Source organism: Lucilia cuprina, chromosome 4 (assembly GCF_022045245.1).
Source record: "Lucilia cuprina isolate Lc7/37 chromosome 4, ASM2204524v1, whole genome shotgun sequence".
In the NCBI taxonomy this organism is placed as follows: Eukaryota; Metazoa; Arthropoda; class Insecta; order Diptera; family Calliphoridae; genus Lucilia; species Lucilia cuprina.
Window position 1 is genome coordinate 100,208,562 of NC_060952.1, and position 24,115 is coordinate 100,232,676.

Below are 24,115 nucleotides of genomic sequence, written 5' to 3' on the forward strand. Positions count from 1 at the left end.
TAAAATTCACATATTTTCCGTTACTTTCCCTACGACAATGACCTCAATTGGAAATTTGGAACAGGATTATCCTGTTTTATTAACATAATATAAGTAAACACTTTCAAATTAACTAATACATACATATGTAAAACCTAATAAAAATGAAAAGAAAACATTTATGGGGAATAACCTTTTCTTGTCAAGAAATGTATGCATATATTTAAATATCTTAAATCAACTTTTAGACACTTCTAGACCAGCGTCAGACAGCTCAATAACATTTTTATTAGGTCAGTGTAATATTCTAAATTAGCACAAATATTTATTAGAAATGCATATCATAATATACATACATACATATTTCTTTAGCTAAAATAGTATTTAGTCAATATTTATGTAGTACTTTGTTTTATTTACAAATTTTCCATTATAAATAAAAATTTGTGTTTAGTTTGTGCATGGAAAAGTTTTTCTTTTAGCTCAGAAATAAACAAAAAAAAAAAAAAAACCTCAACGAAAATCAACCAAACAAATTTATTTATTTTTTTGTTTTAGTTTTTAACTAGTACGAGAGGTCTACGAAATGATTTATGTTTTAACAATTTAATGCCATTGTATTTGTTTAATATTTAAATACTAATTAATAAGTACGAGTAACAAGTTTAATAAATAAAAATTCTCGTTTATTTGCCAGCGGTGCAGTGCAGAGCAGTTTTTGAAAAAGAAAAAGTATGTACCCAGCAAAAACTATTTAAAAGTTTGTACTTACATAACCACTTTCTTTTCAATTAATTCTATATAACGTCTGCATTATTTTTAAGCACTTTTAAAGTGAATTACGTATAGTCAGATAGGTAAATACTTTTGAGTTAGCAAGAGTTTTCTACACACACACACAGAAAGAAAATAGTGTTTTTTTGTGAAAAGCCGTATTTTATGCAAAATATAATAACTAAACAGAAGCCCATGCATAACTACTTTTTAACTTCTTATTTGTAAGTCCTTTTTTAAATGGTTATTTGCAATCAAGCGTTGTAAGTACTTGTTTTAAATGTCATCACCGTGTTTAAATAATGAGTTAAAATGCTTATAAGTAAATAGTAGAAAACATTTGTTTAGTTTTTTAACTTATTACTTTTCAAATTAAAGATGTTGTTGGGTTTTCAATGATGGGCATGTGACGTGTTGTTTAATGCGTGATCTTAAACAAACAAAATCGAAAATAAATACAATTTTTTGGTATTTCGCTGGTGTCTTTCTTTATATATTGTGTTTATTTATTTAAAGACAAAAATGTTATAATATTTAATTATAAATCTGTTGTATTTATTTATATTTGAGTTAAGTTTAAATTGTTTTAAGTAAATATTTAGAGAAATTATTGATGGTCCGTCTGTGTGTTTTTAGACTTATAGATATGTATATTTATTAATGAAAATGGAAAGTTTGTTTTTGCAATTGTAATTTTTTTTGATATGTTCTTATTTATTTGTATGTAGAAGTTAACTGCTGGAATAATTTAGTTCTAAATGTATTCGAAAAGCGATCAACAGAAGATAATGTACTTGCTAAATTTAACATATTAGCAATGAAATCGATTTTCTTTTTTGAAAATCCAATGTTTTCTGAAAAGATTTGGGTAAAAAACTAAAATTTTTTGTAAAAAATATTTTTATGAAATTGTGTATTGTTTAAACTTGTATAAAAATAGCTTCAAAAGCTTTTATTAAATTTTGAAGAATTTTGGTTGAAAAAGTTTTCTAGAAGAAGACTTAACTTAAAAAGCTTTTTTGTAGGTATATGTTGGAAGACATTTATTAATATAGTTTTTATTAAATATTTTTCAATAAACTAACCTTTCCTTTCTACAGGAAAGTTTTTTATTCAATTCCATGAACTGTAAAACCAAGCCCTTAGTTTCAAATATGATTCATAATTTACTACAACTTACATTAAAACACTGAAAAAATTATATAAGCTTTCTTACATCTATACCAAGAGATTTTCAAAGTAACAATAAAAACAATTTTCTTTCTAATATTCATATTGAACTTGCACCTTATAAAGTGTTTTCCACACCTTAGTCTATATTCAATTACCAAGACAAACAGTTTTTAATTTCCTGTTTTTTAAAAGTTCAATGACCTTCACGTAGTAACAGCTTGTCGGTAGCAAAGGTGGATTCTATACAATACAGGTAAATATTAAAATTTTGTTATATATTTTTCCTGTTCTCTTTTCTTTTTATTGAATTTGTTTGTGATATTTTGTCAATTTCTTCTTCTATGTCTGACATTTAGTTTTTAATTAGGCAAATATAACAAATGATATTGACACATTTTGCCATATTTTACATTTCTTCAAAGTGAAATTTATGGAAGAATTTGGCAACGTACGGACAGACAGTTTGTTTGGTTTTCCACAACAACAATCACTTGAAATTGAATAACAATTTTCCGTAGTTCTTTTTCGTTCGTTCTTTTGAGAGACAATCGCAATGTTTCCATGTCAAATGTCAGTTTAAACAGAAGGCAATAACATGAAATAAAGAGTATGACATTGGAATTTTTTATGTTTTTTTTTTTTGGATTTTATTTTTAGCAAAAAATCATTAAGCAAAAAGTTTTATCAATAAAATAAAACAGAAATATGCAAAAAATGAAAATAAATTAATGTGATAATAAAATATTTTGTGTTTCTTGAAATCATTAAGTTCTCACATTTTTTGCGAAAATTTTTTATTTTTCAGCAGTTTTCAATTTGAATTTTATTAAATTCATAAGAATTTTTTAAATTTGAACTTTTATTATATTATTTTATAAAGTTCATTGTCGGAAATTTCATTTTATTATGTTAAAAATGTTAGGGTTTCGTATTTAATAAAATTATTTTTTTTTTAAATTTTATTCAATTTACAAATGTTTTCTTAAGAAATGTTGTTTATTTAATTGTGTTTCAGTAATACGATCGTTATTAAAAGCGCCACTAAATGTTAAAAGATTTGCTAAATTAAAATTCAGTTATTATTTTAAATACCCTACATAAGTGACGTAAGTATATTGAGTTTTTTTTATTAAAATATATATAAAAAATCTATTTGCCAGTTACATACATTAAACGATAAAAAAATTACCAATTTTTTATAAATAATTTTAATAAATATTTTTATCATAAATTTCTTAAAATTTATCAGTGGTAAATTTTTATCATAGACAAAAATAGTTTTCTTTAATGGTTTCCACCAAAACATATTTTTACAGAATTAAGTATTGTACAAATTTATAATATTTTTTCACTTGTTACTTTTCTGAATGATCAATATGCCTTTATACCTGTAATTCTCTATAACTCAACACATAAAAATGTAATTCACATTTGTGAAAAATTAAAAATAAAATAATAAAAACTGAATAATACTTAATACTTGCACACATTTAGTAACTTGTACTTAATTCATGGAAAATGTAAAATATGCATTCGAATTCCATGTTCACATGTTGTACATGTGCAAAATTATCACAAATATGAAATGGCAAAAAGCAAAATAAAATAAAATTTGCAATATAATGCATTTTAATGTAATTCGTTAGAAGCAGTTGCCAATCATCAACAACAATAACAACAAAAACTAAAAATATAGAAACCACATTGCTTTCTGCTGTCTGTGCAAAGAAAAGCATAAAACATTCTTAAGATTTTTTATAAATTACTCAGAATTTAATGTGGCACGAAGAAAAACAGTAGCTTTAACAAAAACCCCCCACAATAGATTCTAGATAAAAAGCGAAACATAAAATAAAATTATCAACAAGTATCTTATTTGAAAATAAAAAAAATGATTAAATAGTGAGCAGTTTTTTATCAATAAAAAATCATAGGGAAAATACAACAGTACCTATCAATGTAAGTTAGTGGGATTATAGAACGCGGTCATTCAAGTGAAAGTTGTTCTTTTCAACATGTTGCTCATTGATTGTGTGATTTTTAGGAACGTGAATGCTATTATCACATGTTTTCGCATAAACACGTGTGATTTCCGAATTGTTTTTGTTTGATTCACACACATTAAACAATCATTTGGATTTTACTGTTACATGAACCATATTTTCCATTTAAATCTATAAACAAATACATTTATGTACAAATATTCCAAATATTTATATCATTATTTGATTTTCATTTTTTTAAAGATTTATAAAATGGTATCTTCATATAAAGACATGCTCAAATATGTGTTGATATATCTATCAAATTCTGTTAAGTATCAAAGATTTTTATATCCTTTCACTCTAAGCATTTCATTTGAAATGTGTATGTTTATGTGTTCTTTTAGCCTGTATATCACATGTGCCAGCAGTAACAGCTGCCGCTTCACTGGTTTTGGTTACAATTTGAAGAAGGGAAAGATATTAAAAACAGAATTTTAAAACAAAAAACTCTCTTGAAAATGTTTTATTTCTTTAGAAGATAAGAGTTTGAGAGGAAAGTAAAAAGTCCTGGCTTTTACTGTAACAAATTTTTTAACTTTCAATGAATTTAAAACATGTAAATAATACATCAATCAACAATACTTATTAAATACCTTTTACTGAAAAAGCTTTTGCGTTAAATAAACCTGTTGAAAAGACCGTTCTCAAGAATTAAAAGTTAAGAAAATTTTTTTCATAAAAATGTGTTTTTCTTTGAAGAAAGTAAAATTTTTGTTATCAAAATTTTTCAAAATCTTAATTTATCTGAAAATAAACTTTTGTACTAAAAAAAGCTTTTTCTTTATAAAACTTTTTAAAATCTATGTTTTTCTGAAAAAAAACTTTTTACTAAAATGAAACTTTCAAAAAGAAAAGGATGAATAAAAAATCTAAATTAAAATGACTTTTTAGAGGTTAGAAGCCAATGTTGTTTTTCGTGAAATGTTTCATACCAAAGTTTTTCTAAAATTTCTTCAGAATTGTAAATTCTATTCTTTTACATAAATCTTAATAGTGCAAAAAAAACTTATTAAAGAAATCATATTTAACACTCATGCAAACATATGTATAAAAAGCTCATAGCTTACAATGATACCAGAGGACTCTTGAACATAGAACAACAGCTACCCATTTAGAATGGAAAATAAATTTTCTCCATAATAAATATGTTATGAATCACATAGTAACATTGACAAATCACTCCAAGAAATAATAACCACCAACAACAACAAAAATAGCAAATACTTAAAGTAGAAACTAATAGTGTCCATAGAATAATGTGATGGTTTGCTTTGAGCTTAAATGTGTTTTAAAATTTCCACTTGCCTGCAAAAAGACAAATTGAAATGAATGTGAAATGTAGTTTATTTTCATTCTATCCTCAAGAAACAAACATTCAGATAAATAATAAAATAAAGAATAACAAAAATTATATAAAAAATAAAAGATATTTTATTGCAAAACGACATGAGAAAAAGCAAAGAAATACCGACAATGCAAACAAGCAAGCAACAAAACTGACGCAATCCAAATAAATGTGACAAATATGTCATTCAACCAAGAGATTGTGTGAACTAAATATATTAATGCTACTCCTCCTCTTCTTCTTGGAATGCAATTGAATAAAATTTTATTAAAAATATTTTTTACTTTCTCGTACTTCCATATGTATGTTTTTTAAATGTAATAAAACAAATATATTATAAATGTCTTAACTATAAATTATTTAACAACTAAAGCAAAATATGAACTATTTTCGACCAACACTATGAAAATGGAAAATTTTTGTTTAAACTAATTAATGGCAATTGTTGAAAAGAGTAATTAAAAATTTTGTTTTTTGCCTTTAACTTAATTGCATGATTTTATATTAAAAATAAAACAAAAATTTTTTTCCAAACAATTTTTGCTTTTCAGCATTTAAGTTGAAAATTTATTTAAAAAAACATTATCGTAATAGTTCATACCAAGAGAACGGGGGACTGGTACTTTAAAAGACGTTTGCTGCTGTTGGGGCTGTTGCTATTTGAACATTTGTCGGTCTCGAATGCATGATACTTTTTTACGGGTTTGGGGTAGAAGTTATTTCGTGATGTATGTATATTAATATAAAGTCATTGCAAAAAATGATTGATGACTGTATTTATTTCATTTTTATTTATGACAAATTGAAATATAGGAACAAGTTTAAAGTAATATAATAGGAATATTAAATGCTGCAATCTGTAGTGCGGGAATTTTATTAATCTATCATAACAACAATATATTAAAGTTATTAAATTTAAACATAAAGCAGTCAATGCTGGTAACACGTTACACTTATAAACACTAAATGGTTTTAAAAGATAAAAAGATTACAAATCTCTATTGGACAACAATTTCAAATAATGCTCACTAATCTTTAACAGGGGAATAACCAATAGCTCAAACCCAATTTACCACAAGTGTTATTAAAATACAACTTAAAGATTCGAGTACATGAACATTCAAGTATATAATGTTGATGCATATAAGAACCAATATGTATCGATATGCATACTTTATATATGTATGTATTTGTATGCAAGGCATCTTAAAGCAATACATACATATGTACATGTATTCGGTTGTGTTCTATTGACCCAGTTTTCGGTAGAACAAGTTAAACTACAAGTATATATTGACAAGATATTGGCAAGAAGGGTTAAAAACCGTCAGGACATTAACCCACTTACAAAGTCATCTCAAAAAAGCAACAACAGTTGATAAGCAAATAAAAGGTTAAATTAAATAAAATATTTGCTAAACTTATAAGTAATACTCACAAAAGTTTATAAATAAAATTAAGATAAAAAAATCTTATTTAAACATTTAAGGAAGATATAAACTACAAAATAAAATAAAAAGTATAGAGTTTCAAAAAAAAAAACAGCAACAATTGCAGCATCCATCCCCTTGTCTTTTTTTATTAAAAAAGTGTAAAATAAATTAAATTGCAACAAGACTTGAATTACAATACAAGAAGAGTGAATAGCAACAGAAAATTGAAATAAATAATATAAGAACAAGTAAGTATACAGTGATTACCCAGTAACCATGAACAGAAACACTTACTTACAAACACATACAATTTTATATTTCTAAAGTACTTGCGTACTCACTCATTCACTCAATATACATATCTACGTATTGAGTTCTACACACAAAATGACCTAGATTTTAAAAATCTTTGTTCACTTGAAAAGTACAAAATAAAACACAACAATTGAAAAGAAACATTATTAATTTAAAAACTATTTATAACAATAAACTAAAAGAAAAAAGAAGAAAAACAAACAACAAAATTTTATATTTTAAACTAAGTATAAGAAAAAAGATTTTAATGAAAAAAGTATCTTAAATTTCAAAACACAAAAATCTCAAAGTTTTTTTTTCTGGAGCATCTTAAATATCACTTTCAAACAAAACGTTAAAACTCTTTTTTCTTAAGACTTTGTTTTAGTAAAAAGCCAAGTTAAACTCATTATAATCATGAAGATGATAATGTTGATGATGACGTTGTTGTGGCTGATCATAATGATCCTGTCATGTGATCTTATTTGCTTAAATTACGTTACAGTCAGTTTTTTCTTATAGCCACGCGCCACAGCTTTCAGTATTTATCTTAAGTTCAAACGTTTTTTGTTTAAAGACAAAAGAATGCAACAAAAAAATTATTAAAAAAAGGTTCATTATTTTTTAAATACATTTTTTATGCATAGTTTGGCATCTAAAAAGACTTTCTTTGCCTAAAAAATTTACAATATATTGTGATTTTGCTACTTCTCTTTTTCTCTTTTTTTATATCGAAAAAATTGGTTTCAGTTTTCAGTTTTTATTAAATCTTGATCAATCATACTTAAAAGCTTATTTAATTATTTGTTTATTTAATTTGCAATGATTTTGCACCTTCATTATTTAAGTTTTTTTTAATGCTTGTCTGTCTGTTCGTTGTGCTTACAGTTAAAAATTTGTTTGGTTGTAAGTTTTCTTCTTCCAGCTATTTAACACATATTGACAAACTGTACAAAAATATCTTACTAATGATTTGCATGTGAATCCAAAATAACTGGCAAACAAAAAATGTGAGATTAAAAATAGATTTTCACATGATTAAAGTCAGTCGGTCATGAAGTCATACTCAAAAAATAGTTATCATTCATCCATATTAATGTGTAAATATTAGGGACATTCAGACAATAATGTTTGTTTTAAACTTTTAGCGTAAAGAAGTAATTAGTTGAATGTCTGCCTTGAAGGCAGATAGCCATGTACTCCCATGTACATTCCTTGTCAAATCATTCCATGAAAAAGGCCGAGACTAAATTTAATCATCACCGGGGTAAAATCCTGGCAGACTACAGGTACTGGTAGCACCTCTTTGCCATGGGAATGCAATTACGCCAAGATGAGGGTCTCTCATTAAAATAACATTTACCGAGGGAGAAAATTCTGTCAAAAAAAATATCAAACTTTTTTTTTAAAAGTATTGTTGGTTAAGCTTTCTGTCATTGTTAGGGATATATTGGCCCTGTCCATTAATTTGACTCTAATAGTGAAGATCTATATTTACCGCTTATAGACTCAGCAAGACATTGAACATTTGTAATACACAGCAGTTCGAAAAAGAGTCAATAAATCCGAAAAAGACAGCCCCTGTGGAGTGACGATTGTCTTTCACGTAGGACAAGCACATGTTCAAATAGCTTGTCAACTGGCCAGTTGTTGGCGGGGCAAAAAGGGAAATTTATTCAAACAAAACCGCAAATTTTCCATGCAAAATTAATTAACTAATCACATGGACGCTTGGTGGCTAGAGGAACTCTAAATGGTAGGTTAAATAGGAAGTTCGGGACTGACCGAATGAACTGCTGGGCACTTTTTCATTAAATATACGGTTATAAACTATATTTCTGGAGAATTTTCTATTTTTAAACAACCTGCTGAGTTTAACGATAACAGAGCATTTTTTTATTTCTCTACGTATTTAGTCAAATATTTTAATAATTTCCTGTGGAGCTATTACTTGATGCTGAATCATAGCATGGAAATGGTTTCACGTGAGTATGTATTTTAAATCCCCAATAAAACATGTTCACACACCTGATCAATAGCATATTAAATGAAACAAAAAACAGTATTTCGAGGAAAAAAGTAAACCAAATTTCAAATGAATATAATGTTAAACAGAAAGGTGTTAATGAATACCCTTAATATAATTTGCCCATATAAACAATAAATAATAATAAAACAAAACAGCTGCTGATAAGTCATTAAATAAAGAGCCAATAAACATTATTAAGCAATAACAAATAAGTGTTCTAGTAAAATAAAAAACAAAAAATATTGTCCAAAAAACAATGACCCTGTCAAAAATCATACATAAATTTAACCCTTAAATAATAAACTACATATTCAGATGATAAAACAAATTAAAAAAAAAAACTTTCACTCTTCATAACAAAAGTGTAATACATTTATTTACACTAAATACCCAAAATGATAATTAAATAATTTTTATTTAAAATTTTAATTAACTTAGCAATGTTTGTTTATTTTTGAACAACGGAACCGAGAAAACAAACAAAAAGAATGAAAATTATAGAAACAAAAAATATTTAAATTTTAATTGAATTATTACATCTTTCATTAAATCAATTCATTTGGCAACGTGTTAATAATTTCAAATTTATTTTATTGCAACATGCATGAGTTTTCAAATTAAATAAAAGCACAATTCGGATATTCATTGTGTTCGTATGAATGTGTCGATAGAAATTGGCGTATATTTCCATTTTATTCTTTTATTTCACAAAAAAAGAAGAAAAAAATTAAATACAATTATTGTAAATGAACAATAATTTATACAGCATTGAATAATTATTATATTTACTGGTATATTGAACTATATTAAAAACAAATTATGGAAAAATAATAAATCTGAAATTTATATAAACACAAAATAACATTATGGCAATAAGCAAATTTATAGATTATATTTTAATTTATTTAAACATATACTTAACAAAAACAGAGAAATACATCTTAAATTGATACAAGTTATTGATTGTGCGATTTATAAAGATACAGACAAAAACAACAACAAAAAGCAGCAAAAAATTTAAAACAGGTTCATTCAACTCATATTTTTAGTCATTGTAAAAAAAAATTAAAACAAATAAGAATTTTTATTACGAAATTTTATTTTAAACATTTTCAAGGAAGAGTATTATCTATTAAAAAATTAAATTATTTACGTATTCTTAAAGCAGTAATAAAAAAAAAAAACATTTGTTATGCTTAATGGTAAAGATAATTTACTATGTATATCGAGATTGTACTGTCTTTGTGGTAAATTTTAATATTTGCTATAATGTTGTTTATTTCTGTAATAGATTATGTAATTTTACTTCGTTAAAATAAACCTTGAATTTCAATTTTCATGAAATATTTCATTTATATTTGAAGTTTTTTTTGCAATGATTTATACACTCATAAAAAAATTTTTAAATATTTACTACTTTTAATGATAAAATAAAATAAAACAAAAATTTGGCAATAAGGATGAGTTTGCAGTCATATCAAGCATTATTCATAGAAGCACAAAAGCAGATAGATGACTAATGTTACCAAATAATGCAAACAGGAAGTAATTAAAAACAAAAACATAAATCTAATTTATTGTCTAGTAATTAAATTGTAAGACCTTTAGTTTATCAAATAGTAAACTAAATTTAATCTTTTATTCAAACAAGTAAAATGATCTACTTTTATCAACTAAATGGAACTAAAAAAGCTTCAGAAAACATCTCCAGTGAACTTTTATAAACAATAAAAAGGAAAAGTTACAATACGTTTTTTATTGATATAAAAATTTCAAAGTAAATTATAGTAAAAATGACACAAAATAAATATGACAGCAATTTGAAAATCAATTTTAAATTTTCGACTTATTATTTTCAACTTATTACAAAATCTTGTTAAAACGCAATTTTTTAACACATTTAAACCATTCCCCTCTTTAACGCTTCATAAATTTTTATTACAGTGATGTAAGTAATTAATGTAAATTTAATAAAAATAAATTGAAATTTTTCTCCAGTGTAAAATACATAATAACCGGCATTTTTAATCATCAACATTTTCAACACCATGTTTCATAAAAATTTCAAACAAAACGAACAGTTGAATGCATAATAAAACAAACAATTTATTATTCCATTAAATAAAGGATACTGTTATTTGGGAGTGTATGTGTTGGTTAGTTTTTATTTTTTGAGTTTTTTTGTTCTGCAGTTTTTTCTTGTTGTTAAGCAGACATACCAAAAGTATCAAAAATTATGTATTAAAAATTGCCGACACAGTTTGCATGTTTCTTTAATACCCGTCCTTCCCTCTGTTCCATCTATGTATGTCATTTACTAGATAGACCGGCTCATTAGCCAAACAACAACCATAAGTCGACGGCTCCACGGTGTCTGTCATTTATTTATTTTTTATTTATTTGATTTTTTATATTTTATTACATAGTATGCCTAAGAAAATTTACTAGCGTAGTATAGGAATGAACGATTAAGTATATTATTTATCTGTAATAACTACTAGTATGAACCCAAAAGTATAAAAAAGCGACATAAATATCAACTTAAAGATATAGATAGGACGGACCAACAGCAACACTTACACATACAGATACTCAGCATAAATAACAACCGTAAAGAAGGAAACAACAAAAGTTGGCAGTAGCTGTTTGAAATTTACGATTCATTTGTTTGCAAGAGTGTTTAAAAGCCAAAGAGCAGCAGCATATGAGTATATAAGTCACAAACTGTCTGTCAGACTGTCATGCGTATGTACATATGTGTGTGTATGTTCGGGTATCTGTGTGTTTGTTTAATTATTTATATAAATATTTAAATTTTTATTTACAAGATTTCAGTTTTCAGTTCATTTTACATGGACTTTGTTGCTTTTGTAGCAAATTTGAATATTGTTTTTTTTCTTGAAAATGTCTTTTTCTGTTTCTTTTGTTTGTCGAAAAACCAGCCGCAGTTTTAACAAACTAACATAGAATTGAAGTTTTTTTTTGTTTTAAACTACACGTGCCATTTTTAAACTTACGCACTAAAATACACGTCACACATTTAGTAAGACAGTCAGACCGACAAACAACATTTATGAAAAGACGACACACACGCTTAAATTTATTTGCTTTTTATGTTTATTGTAGCTTTTTTTGCACAATAAATTTCAGTGTTGAACCCACAATTAATGATACCGAAGAAAAAACATTTGTTTAACATAAAAACTTTATCAAACTGTTTTAAACTTGATTGACTTAAGTGCGAACTTTATAAAAAAAATTTGTATTAAATTGAGTTAAGTATCTATTAACATCCAGGGTTCTTGTGTAATGTAATAATTACATTTAAATATCTTCTTTAATATATGTACTTATACAACAGCTATTAAGAAGTGGTTAAATAAGTTAAACACTTACCAATTGATTCACGTGTATTCGCTGAAAAGCACGTGTAACAAAGAAATTCTTAAAATAAGAACTTAACGAAATTAAAATATTAATAAAGTATTACAATACATATCAGGTACGGAAAATTTAGTGCTACATATAGACTAGCCTCCATATTCATAAATGCTTAACAAAGTTATTGTTGGTTTATTGCAGGAATTTTGCAAGCAAAATGTGTGCAATAAACCTAAAATAAAGCATTAATATGTTGAATATGTAACGGGGGTAGATATATACTGTTATAAATACAAGTCGATAGATTAGGCCAAAGATCAGACATAATCCCTAACTAGCAAGTGGACATGTCAGTAGTTAAGATAATAGATAAAGAAGTCAATAAATAATTTAGTACTCTTAAAAAAATCACTCATTTTGGAAAAGTAAATAATGAAAAAGAAATTTCGTCTCTACTTAAGTATTGCTAAGTGAACTTTAGAGAAGTCCGAAGTCAAAATCATAAAGATAGTCTTTTTTTACCCAACAAGAGAAATCTACTGCATACACAAATGTACAACAATAATATTTAGCTTAAAACTGTAAAAAATTCTTCTTATTTTATTAAAGCTGGTGCATTTTGACCCCAAAACTATTAAATCTTAATGAAAAATTAAAAAAAAGTTTATCAATTAATTTAATAAATGTTTTATTTAAATCACTTAATTTCAAAAATAAAAGTTTAATATTTTTTTCTCTTAAATAGTTGCAATTAAATGTGCAACAAAAACTGATATTTATTTAGAAAGGAGCGCTTGGCACACCACTTAAAACTAATAAAAAAGCAAATATTTTAATTATAAGTTTTAATTATGCAAAATCACAATTACACTACTTCTCTTGGAAAAATATGCAAATTCATTTTATTTCATTATCTTTTTTGTAGCAACAATTTGCATTTCGCAATGGTCTAATTCTAAATGCAAGCAAAAATTCTTTTACATTTAAATAGTTGAGTTTTATGAGGATTATCTTAACTTCTATATGCAATAATTTGCATACAGTAAATGGAGATGGTATGATTTGTACAAAAATACATCTTTCTGGTTTATGTTATTAAAAAAAGAGTTTCTTTTTATCCTTAATTTTACCTTTCCTGCTTAGGTTGGCAATTGTTTTAATGTGTTGCTGTTGTTTTTCTTATTTTCAGGCCAATAAACTTTACTTTCAAAGCAGGGCTTTTTTCCCTTATCTTCCCGTTTTACTTCTTGTGCAACTAGCTCTTTTTTTCTTTTAATCCTGGTAATAAAACTTTTTATATATATACTTTTGTTTTTAGTACAATTCGCTACGTTGTTTTCTATTTGTTGTTTAAAACTGATTTTCTATTTCTTTCACAAATGCAACACAACTCTGTGGAAAAAGGATCATTAGTTTGTTGTTAAAACATCTGATGTTGTTGCTCGTGTTCTAAGAATTGTCCGTGTTGCTGGTTTATGGGTGACAATGAATTTATGATAGTTCATTGTTCTTTGTTATACAAACACGAGCAACTGCTACTGTCATCATTTTTATATTTACGTTACAAACTTACAATTATTTGTAGATATCCCTGTGGTTGGTTTGATATTGTATCTATGTTAAATTGATTTTTTTGTTTATGTTTAATAATTGTTTATTTTTCAAGAGTTTATCAAAGAAGTTAGTTTTTTTTTTTTTTGAAAAATTAACTCTAGAAATTATGTTGAAAACTGTATTAAATAGTGAAGTCTATTTAATTATTTAACTTTAAAGACCCAAGCTTTGCGAAACTAATTCAGAATAATATAAGGCTTATATTGAAAGCTTCATTTTAGTTTGATTTATTTTTGAAAGCTTCTTGAGCTTATTATAAAAGTTTTTCAAACACTTAATTCGAATTTTTATATGCTTTATATGAAATGAAGCATATTAAAAGTTGACCAAATAGTAATGACTTCTGTATGTCTATCTAAAATACTAACCCCCTTATTCACAAACAACATTCTTATTTCCCAAAACGGTTAAAAAAAAAAACAAAAATAAAGGGATAAAGATTTAATCCAATTTGAGTTATCAGGCTTATAAAGGATTATCGAAAATTTAATGCGAAGTTTTAAGCTTCTTAAAAGCTGTAGCTTAATTTGAAGTTTAAAGTTTAGTTTAAATAATTTTAAAGCTTTATATGAAGCTTATTTTTAAAAAAGTAATTTAAAGAAATTTTACCAACTTATTTTAACATTTTAGTAATTTTCAGCATTTTTAATATAACGGTTAAACAATCCCGACAAAAATACATTTGCAATACTAAAATACGAATACGTACTTAATATATTTAGCATATTTTGAAATAGTGTTATGCCACTAAAATATAAATTTTATTACAAAAAAACAGTATGCCCAACTAAACCTTTTTTATGTCTCCTAAAGGTTAAAGTTCTTTAGTCTATACAATAAAAATAAAAAACTTCCACTAGAAATTTCATTCATTACATCATCTCCATAATAAAATAATAACACTCATCTTACGATTTTTGGTCTATAACAGAAACAGCAAAAAAAGGATAATAAAAAAGAAAACTGTTCTTCAAAAAACAAATAAGAAGAAAAATAACTACAATAACTAAATTGAGAATAAACAAATTGTTGTAAGGAATTGAGGAATTCTTGTTAAAAGATTGAATGGGAGAAAAAAAACAAATTATATTGTGCAGATTCATATCTATTAGATGTTGTTAGCCAAAGAAGTAGAGCAGTAGATTTGATAGTGTTATAACTAAATGGCTCTTTAATATTTCCTTTTTGGTGGGATTTTTTCTATTAACAAAAGAATGAAAAATCATTTAAAATGCTTTCAACAAAACACTTAAAAGGATTTTGTAATATAAAAAAAAAAATATTTGAATATATCATGTGTCTGGTTATTACTCATCTGTAAACATTGATTAGAAACGTTCTAACTTTTAAATAGATAACTTCAAGCCCATTTCAATCATACTACCCATGACTTTAAGCCATTTGCCTTTGTGACTTATATTTAAAATTCATACATTTGTGTTATATATGACATTAATATTAAAATTTAAACTTGCGTTTCCAAAAGATTTAAATTTCACGTAAGCATTTTTATTAATTTGCCAAACATATACATTCATACATATATTCACACTTATAATCTAAACTACAATTAACACTTAAAATCAAGCCTATGATTATAATAAAATTAAAGTGTGAATAACACATTTTTCAAAACTTTTTATTTCCAATAGTTTTAACTTCATTTTCAATTCACTCTATGCCAATGATTTTCATTAGTATGGGTGTAAAAATTCGATTAAATTTGTTTGCTTTTCACATAGACACATTTGCATACATACAAGTTTCATGAAAAAAAAAACACACACACAACACATGGATACATATGTACATATGTATATGTATGTAGTTTTTGTGCTAGTAGAGAAATAAAAAATCAATAACAATGAAATTGCTGGGTTATAAAATATTAAAAAGAGAAAAAAATAAAAAACAGCAAGAAGTCATATCTTTATTAAAACACAGTTTTCACTTTTACACTTTTTACACCACCAAGTCATAGATACACACAAACAAACCCAGAGTTATAAAAAAACGAGATAAACTTAGCTCTATTCCGCCTGAATAATAACGAACAACAAAAAGTCAAACCGGATATTAAACTCAATTCATTTTAAAAATGAAGCAATAGATTTTCGAATTTATTCATTTGTATACACACTCCCATACAACATATCCTACTACATAAGTACACATAACCCAGCAGTTTCAAATACAACGTGTATTTATGTCGAATGTCTTAAAAACTTATATAAAATTAATCAAACTATTGCAGAGTCAAATGACGTCCTGAAAATTCCGTCTAGGATATTTTTAAATAGCTAATAATTACTAGTTCGGTGCCGCCCCATCGAAATGCAGGGACTGAACATTGAAAAGTAAAATAAAAAATCTTTTGTTGTTGTTCATATTGTTATTTCTGAGACATTTGTAGGTAGGTAACCTTATATATAAAATAGATGTTTTTAAAACCTCATAGAATTTGTTGTCTACGACCTGATCTACATATGAATACTTAGAATAGTGTGGCATGTTGTAACAATTTTATGACGACATTTGGACTATAAAAGGAAGAAGTTTTTAAGAGCTTGTTTTAGGTATGTTTAGTATTTAATATTTGTCTAAGAGCAATAAAAGTATATATATTCTAGATCCTCTTTCAATTGTAAGTCATGTCCATCCTTCTGCCGTCTACTGAAAACAAGATAGATTCCGAATGGAACAAGCTAAAGGGACGAAATTTTCCATAAATATTTGGCCTACTCATTTCATACTTTGATTTTCCTGATATTATATTAAATCAGAATTAGTTGTCAGATAAATATTTGTATTTATTATGTATGGAAGTTGATAAGAGGCTAAATATTTAAAAAAAACATACAGATTATTATATTTGCATTTCTTCACATACATTGTATTAAGCATAAAGGAATATCCTAAAAAACTTTCTAGTCGAGTGTTTCCAGCACTCGGAAAAACATATATTCAGTTTAAAAAAAAATAAAGTAGGTCATGCTGAAATTGGATCAAATAATATACATATGTAAATGTCACAAAGGCTTTTATATATCAAACAACATTTCAAGTAAAATATTTACAACACTTCAAGTGAAGGTCATAAAATCTATTGTTAATTTACGAACAGGAAATAGGACAAACAGGATTTTAAGACAAAGTAAATATAAATCTTTATCTTGCTTCATTTATCTAAAAACAGCTCAAGTAATATTTGGGTTAAAACCATTAATCTTCAGTTATGTAATATTCAAATAAACCGTTATGAAGATAAACATTTAACTTAGTATAGATTTACACAAGCACGTGCTGCTACATTTAGTTACATATACTATTTATTTAGATATAAATGTTACGCTTAAATATCTGAATTTATGGTTGTGTGTTAATTTACTTCTTATATTGAAAAGTCACGCAATAAATTTTGTTTGAAATTGTTTTCATCCTAAGAATAATACTAAAACAGTAAAATATTATCATGTATACAAAACATAGATTGTTGCTAACGGTTTGGTTTTAAACGCTATATGGTTTATAGCAGAAAATGTTTATTTAATAAGCCCTTAATTTGTTAAACTAGGTTATAAAAGTAATTAATTACCGGTATCTTGGTCATATTTTTTTGTTCATGTTTTTATTTTGTTAATAAGGAAGTAGACTAAAAAGATTTAATTAAATTCTCCATGTACGAACAGTTAGAAGATATAAACTAAAATCCATATAAAACTATATATAAGCATTTAAATGTTATTAAGTTCATTGTCAAAACAATTCCTTAAAGATATTTGCTATGTGTGTTAAAAGAACTTACATAACAAAATTGTGTACAATTTTAGTACAAACCCTGCTGTTCATGGAAATTGTTACATTTGTTGACTTTGCGGACTATATGAAGCAAATAATTGTCACCATATGTAGCACATTGTGTTAGTTGAATAACTAGTAAAATAATGCAAAATAAACAATTCATATTGAGTTGTAGACACTTTAAGCCTTGCAGGGTATTTAGGAGATTGAAGTATCTTTGCGTTTATAAACATTCGTGTTTATGTCTATTGACAATTACGGTCAATAACATTGTCTTGTTAAGTTTTTATACTTCTTTTGTAGTAAAAATATACTAAATCCAAGTAATTTATTAAGTACTACAACTATACTAATTAATCGTGAATACAAGATTGTACTGCATTTCTTTGCTTTTCTAAGTGCTATTGGTTTAAACATTAGGCGACACTATGAAAACATACCCAGCAAAAACATTCTTTACAAAATTATTAGTTCTAAGGCTTTCCTATAGTTTATATGTTTATATTATTATTTTAACACTGTGATGATATTGGAGTAAATAACACAATCGCTGACAAATAAGTACTTAATGAAGTACTTACAAATAAGGAGTTAATAAGATGTTATGCAGATCTTAACCAAATGCAAATGCCTGTTACAAATTTTATTAAATTATCTTGAAAATTGCGACGTGTTCTTTGAGAACTACTTTTACATGATACACAGGCTGACGGATAGACAGACAGACACGGTTATTTGTATGCGTTGCAAACATCAGCACAAACTCATAAAATACTCTCTAGTGGATAAAAATATATTTGTCCATTAAAGTCTACCAAATTATTTTTGGACTGGACCAAAATCAAATAATTTTAGGAATCATTGAAAATAAAACAAAACATTACAAATTTTTTAACTGCAGAGTTCATTGCTTGATTTAGTAAACATTATTTTTGGAATTTGTCTACACATAGTTTGCACTATGTGTAGATAAATTCCAAAAATCAAATATAATTTAAATAATTTGAAATATGACAAAATACTTTTTTGGCTTGAATTTATAATAATGTCTACGTTATGATTTTAAAATATGTATATTTATAAAACTTTTGAAAAAGTAATTAAATTCTTTTAAAAACCATTTCTTTCCAAGACAAAGTAAATAATTAGCCGCTATTGTTGCTCTCTTAATGAAAGATTGCACTGTAAAACTTTTAACAAATAAAGACAATCGACCTTGAAACTACACCTTAATCATTTTTCAATCGATTTAATTATAAACTACTATTATTAGTTACAAATACCTTCCCAGTCCCCCCTACAGTAAGCACCCACAACTTAAACTTACCAAATAAAACCTTTTGTTTTCAAACTTATTTTATATGTGTTTCTCGTGTCTTCTATCTTTTCTATTCAACAGCAATACAAAACTGACTAATATAACTACACATACTAACTAAATAAACATGTAAAACTACTAGTGGAAAAAGTCCATTAACTAGACTTACACGTTAAGGGGTACCTCGGCCACCTAAAGAATGCGTCATCGACATGACGACATTAATTGCAAAAAAATAAAACTAAAGGAAAATTATTAGACAATATGTATGTACAAAGGTGGTTAAAATTATTACGACAAAGAAAACAAAACAAAAAAAGCAACAATTAAAAAAGAATAAAATAATATAAAAAAACAAAATTTTATAGTAAAAACAAAAATGGAGCAAAAAAGAAACAAAAGAAAAAAGTTTTTAAAATGCAAAAAATATGTATAAAACATAAAGAAAAGTGGAAGAAAATTATCATTAAATTTTATTATTCAAATGGAAAAAATAAATAAACGATTACGGATAAATTCAGTCAGTTTAACTTTTTTTCATCTGTCTTTCACACTTGAAAAAATAATGGAAATGAAATTGAATAAGTGTGCTTACATCTATATAATATATACAATTATAGTTGTAATATAAATATAATATATGTATGTATTTGTGTTTAACCAACACATGAATACAACATATACACACAATCCTGTAAGTTCCGGTTTGTGTACAGGAAACAGTAAATGACATGAAAAGTTAGATTTCACATCGGCCAATATACATATGTGATTGTTGGCGTGTGTGTGTGAATGAGAGAGATTTTTAATGACATTGATTCATTTATTAAATATTTATATGTATTGAATTGTCATGTCATAGAAATTCTTACATTTGTACATATAAACTTAATTTTTTCTTTTCTCTGAAATCTTCCACAAACTGTCAATAAAATATCGACATTATCATTATATAGAAAACTTTACTATATAATTCTTACTTTTGAAAAAGCATGTTTCCAAAAAACACACACACACATATTTATAAACAGTAAAAATCACCTGCTGTGTTACGGTATATTGTAGAAAATAAGATAGAAAAAGTTTAAAATTAAACGCACCATTTATTTATGCAACCTTACAAGGTCTTGTATTAACATGAGCCAAATGTAAACTATTAATGTGGGAGTATAATTGTAAATAAATGATCTAAGACTCACGTTTTTTTCTAATTTTTTATATTTAGGATGAAAATATATAGATATGTTAGTATCTAACTTAAATCTAACTGACAAAGGAAAAATAACTTTAAATGTTAAACTTAAAGAGTGACAAAAAGTTCAGGGATTCTAAGATTTTTTCTATTTTTTAACCGTCAATTAAATTTCCTAATTAAAATAAATTACACGCGAACATTTCATGTATTTTGCAGACTAAACTACTTGGTATGTTGTTAACACATGTACTTGTTCTTTTTTTATTTTTTACTTTTTTGGTTTCAACCTTTGGCAATGACATTCACCCTCATAGTTGCACGCACAGATACTAGTAGGATTTTGAAATTCTTTCATGCAAAAGAATTCATTTTGTTGAGTACTACATATTTAAAAAAAAAACTAAAGAAAAATAAAACCAGTATTTTCTGTCTAAAAAACATGGTTAATGTAAAGTTTCTCTATTTTGAAATTATCAGTTAATGTTTTAGAACTTTTTTAAAATAATAGCTACTAAACTAGAAAAGAAGCAAGAATAAAATTTAATTGAAAAAGGTTTTTTTTGATAGCCACCAGCATTAAAAACATCAATCTCATATCTGATGAAATATTACAAATTTATAACTATACCAAACGATTAACGGAGTGTAGATTTGATAATTGGTCTAGAATAACTTCTGCGTTACTTTGATTTATGGTTTACTATCTTTAAAAAAAATCAATAACACAACAATATGAAACTTTTGGAAAATTATGAATTTTCTTATGTCTGTTTTTGATCAAAACAAAAAGTAAATAAAGAAAAGAGTTTACAAGAGAACTGTTATCGAGGTCAAGCTACAAATTAATTTAATAAAACTTGCAAAAAAGTTCGAATATATAAAAATGCCACAAAAAATAAATGAAATAAAATTCTTAAATTAACTAAAAGCTAAATTGCAAAAAGAATTTTTAAATGCAAGAATAGTTGAAAGAGCATTTTATATATAGCATTTAAACTTTGTAGTTGCTCTGAAAACCTTTTAAAAAACATAGAATTTTCATGTACATATTCTTGCAATCAAATACATAAATGGACAAAACATTTAAAACAGAACATTTTAAAATTGAAGCAATATTTTAATAATAATTTTTATGACTTTTAATTATTTTAGCTAATAAGAGAAAAAGAGCTTTAGCTCTTTATATAAGTATTTGCAAATGAGCAAAACTTTTTAAAAAAATGCATCCTTTAAAACTAAGTATATACAAAGGGTATTGCGTAAAAATTCTACGTGCGGGACATAAAATCATATCTTAGCTGAAGATTACTACTAAAATTTGCTGTCTAGTGTAATTATCACTTCAAAAAACTGGTTATATATCCTAATTTATATTTTAACTTTAAAAGCATATATTGTGTAATAAAAAACTATCAAAATCTTTCCACCTCATACAAAACTAAATTTTTTCACGAATATTCTAGGAGCTAGTTTATTTCGATAACATCATAAACACTTTATAAATATTGCATACTTTAAGGTATATGTATTACATTTTAATTTTATTTATTACTACGAATTTTGCAATTTAAAGTTGGTTTTTCAAATTAAGTATATTTTTATTTTAAATTTTTATAATATTTTAACAAAAACGAAAACATAAAATAATATTTTCTCAGTATAACCCTCATTTGAGCATATATTAAAAAACACCTACTCTTTTCATATAAAACAGTTGCAATTTATGCCACCCTTAAGATTTTATATAAAACTAACCATTCATCCATTTAGCAATTTAAATGCATTGCGTCTGGTGTTTTCATTATATTGTTTAGAATCAATTGTTTTTGCCTTTAGGTATCGAAACATATTGTTTTTCTTAATATTACCATAATTAGGTTGAGATATTGTCAAAGATTCCATCGCTCGTGTACGTGTCATATAATAAGGAGAAAAAAATAAAGTAAAACTTTTTCTAAAGGACACTAATGTGTATTTTATAGTAGCTACTTTGCGAAATGTGCTGCAATTATACATAATGTTACAGAGATAAATGAAATATTTTCACTGCAAACATTAGCTGTTATTGCTTAACGGTTTAGCTTAATATGCCTTTCTTTCAACAAAGGGAGTTCACACACATATGTATTTATATACGTTAGCAACACAACTTGAAAGGAATTTGAATTAAACAAACACAAATACAGTTTCTTTTTCATCTTAAAAATGTATATTTAATACATACTAATGGTATTGTTGCCTTGAAATGACTTAGTATTTAAGTTAACACCTTAAACTTAATCACACACAAATAAAAACCGTAACAGAGGAAAAGCCAACTAAAGGTGTCTTAGAATGACAGTTTTAATACCACAGAGGAAATACAAATGACATAACACAAACAGTAAATGCATTAAATGTAGAAACATACTAAATGTAGAGGTGACATGATTGTTTTTGTATGTACATACATACTTTATATATCTAGAATATATTTGTATAAGAGTTCATAGGTATCTAACGTTTATGTGTATATGTATTATAAGCAAGCATGTTTATGAAAACAAATTGTATTTAATTTGTTTACATTTTGTAAAATAACAACAATTACCTATGTATATCAAAGGGTATGTTTCTTAAAGACAACGCAATTATTATCATTATAGAACAACAACAACAATGTCAACAAATTCTCTTTTTCTTAGGACTCTAACAGCACAACTACTACAATTACTACTAATTGCAAAATACACAATATAAAGGCAAACCCTACAATATATTCATAGACTACATCGAAAACTTGCACTGTGTGTAGACAAAAAGGAAGAAATCCTGTGGTCTTAATGTTTCTCTAGAATGTCGAGGAAAGTGTTAGTCTGAGTCTTAGAAATCGAAATGATTGCAGGAAATTTATAACAATAATTTTGTTGTAAAACAAACACTAAATAAACAAAATTTAAGAATACAAGGAAAACAACAAGTCGACCCTCAACGCCAACACCCACGCCAGCGCCATGACCACCAACCGTCAAAAATTGTCTGCTGCTAAATATAAGTAATTTGTATTTCAGTTGAAAAATCAACATGAATTCATTGTAATAATAAACATTAATTAAATACCAAATGAAAACAAAGCAACTAGAAATGAAACATTTTACCAATACCAGTTATTAACAATATTAAAAGTTAGAAAACACCAGTCCAATTACAGTTAACATTGCAACACTACATGGATTCATTTGTGCAACTTTAATTACACAAAAATCCCAAATGCACTCACTACACGACACTGCATACACCAAAACAAACAGAGACGCATTCATATAAACACAATCCAATTTTAAAGTTTGCAACAAAACAACAACAGAAAACACTTTTATTATCGATTTTATGCGGCACTATATAAGTATTGTATTTTTTTTATTAAAAATTTAAAAAAAAAATAATAATTAAATTAATTAACTATTTAATACCTTTATGTTTTTTGTTTTAGACGTTCACACACGTAAAAATGTCCTCATTTACTTTTAGTTTTACTTTTTTTATTAGATATATTTAATTTTTATTGTCTAATAATGTTAATTTGAATTTTAATATTTAACCGTTTCTTTATGTTTCGTAACTTCTAACTTTGACATTGTATTGGATACTGAATTAATGATATTTTTCAAAAACTTAATATCCTGTTAGAGTCAAAATATAGTATTTATTTAAATGACACAAAACTCCGCAACAATTTACAGTTTGTTGTCCAA

General features: G+C 25.8%; 1 long non-coding RNA gene across 1 annotated transcript in view; it reads right to left on the minus strand.

Moving 5' to 3' along the window:
• Positions 1 to 24,115, minus strand: part of LOC124419335 — a 40,459-nt gene extending 16,344 nt beyond the window's left edge. Inside the window, exon 1 of the long non-coding RNA XR_006940496.1 lies at positions 23,834 to 24,115. This is a non-coding gene — a long non-coding RNA (uncharacterized LOC124419335). The remainder of the gene's footprint in view (positions 1 to 23,833) is intronic.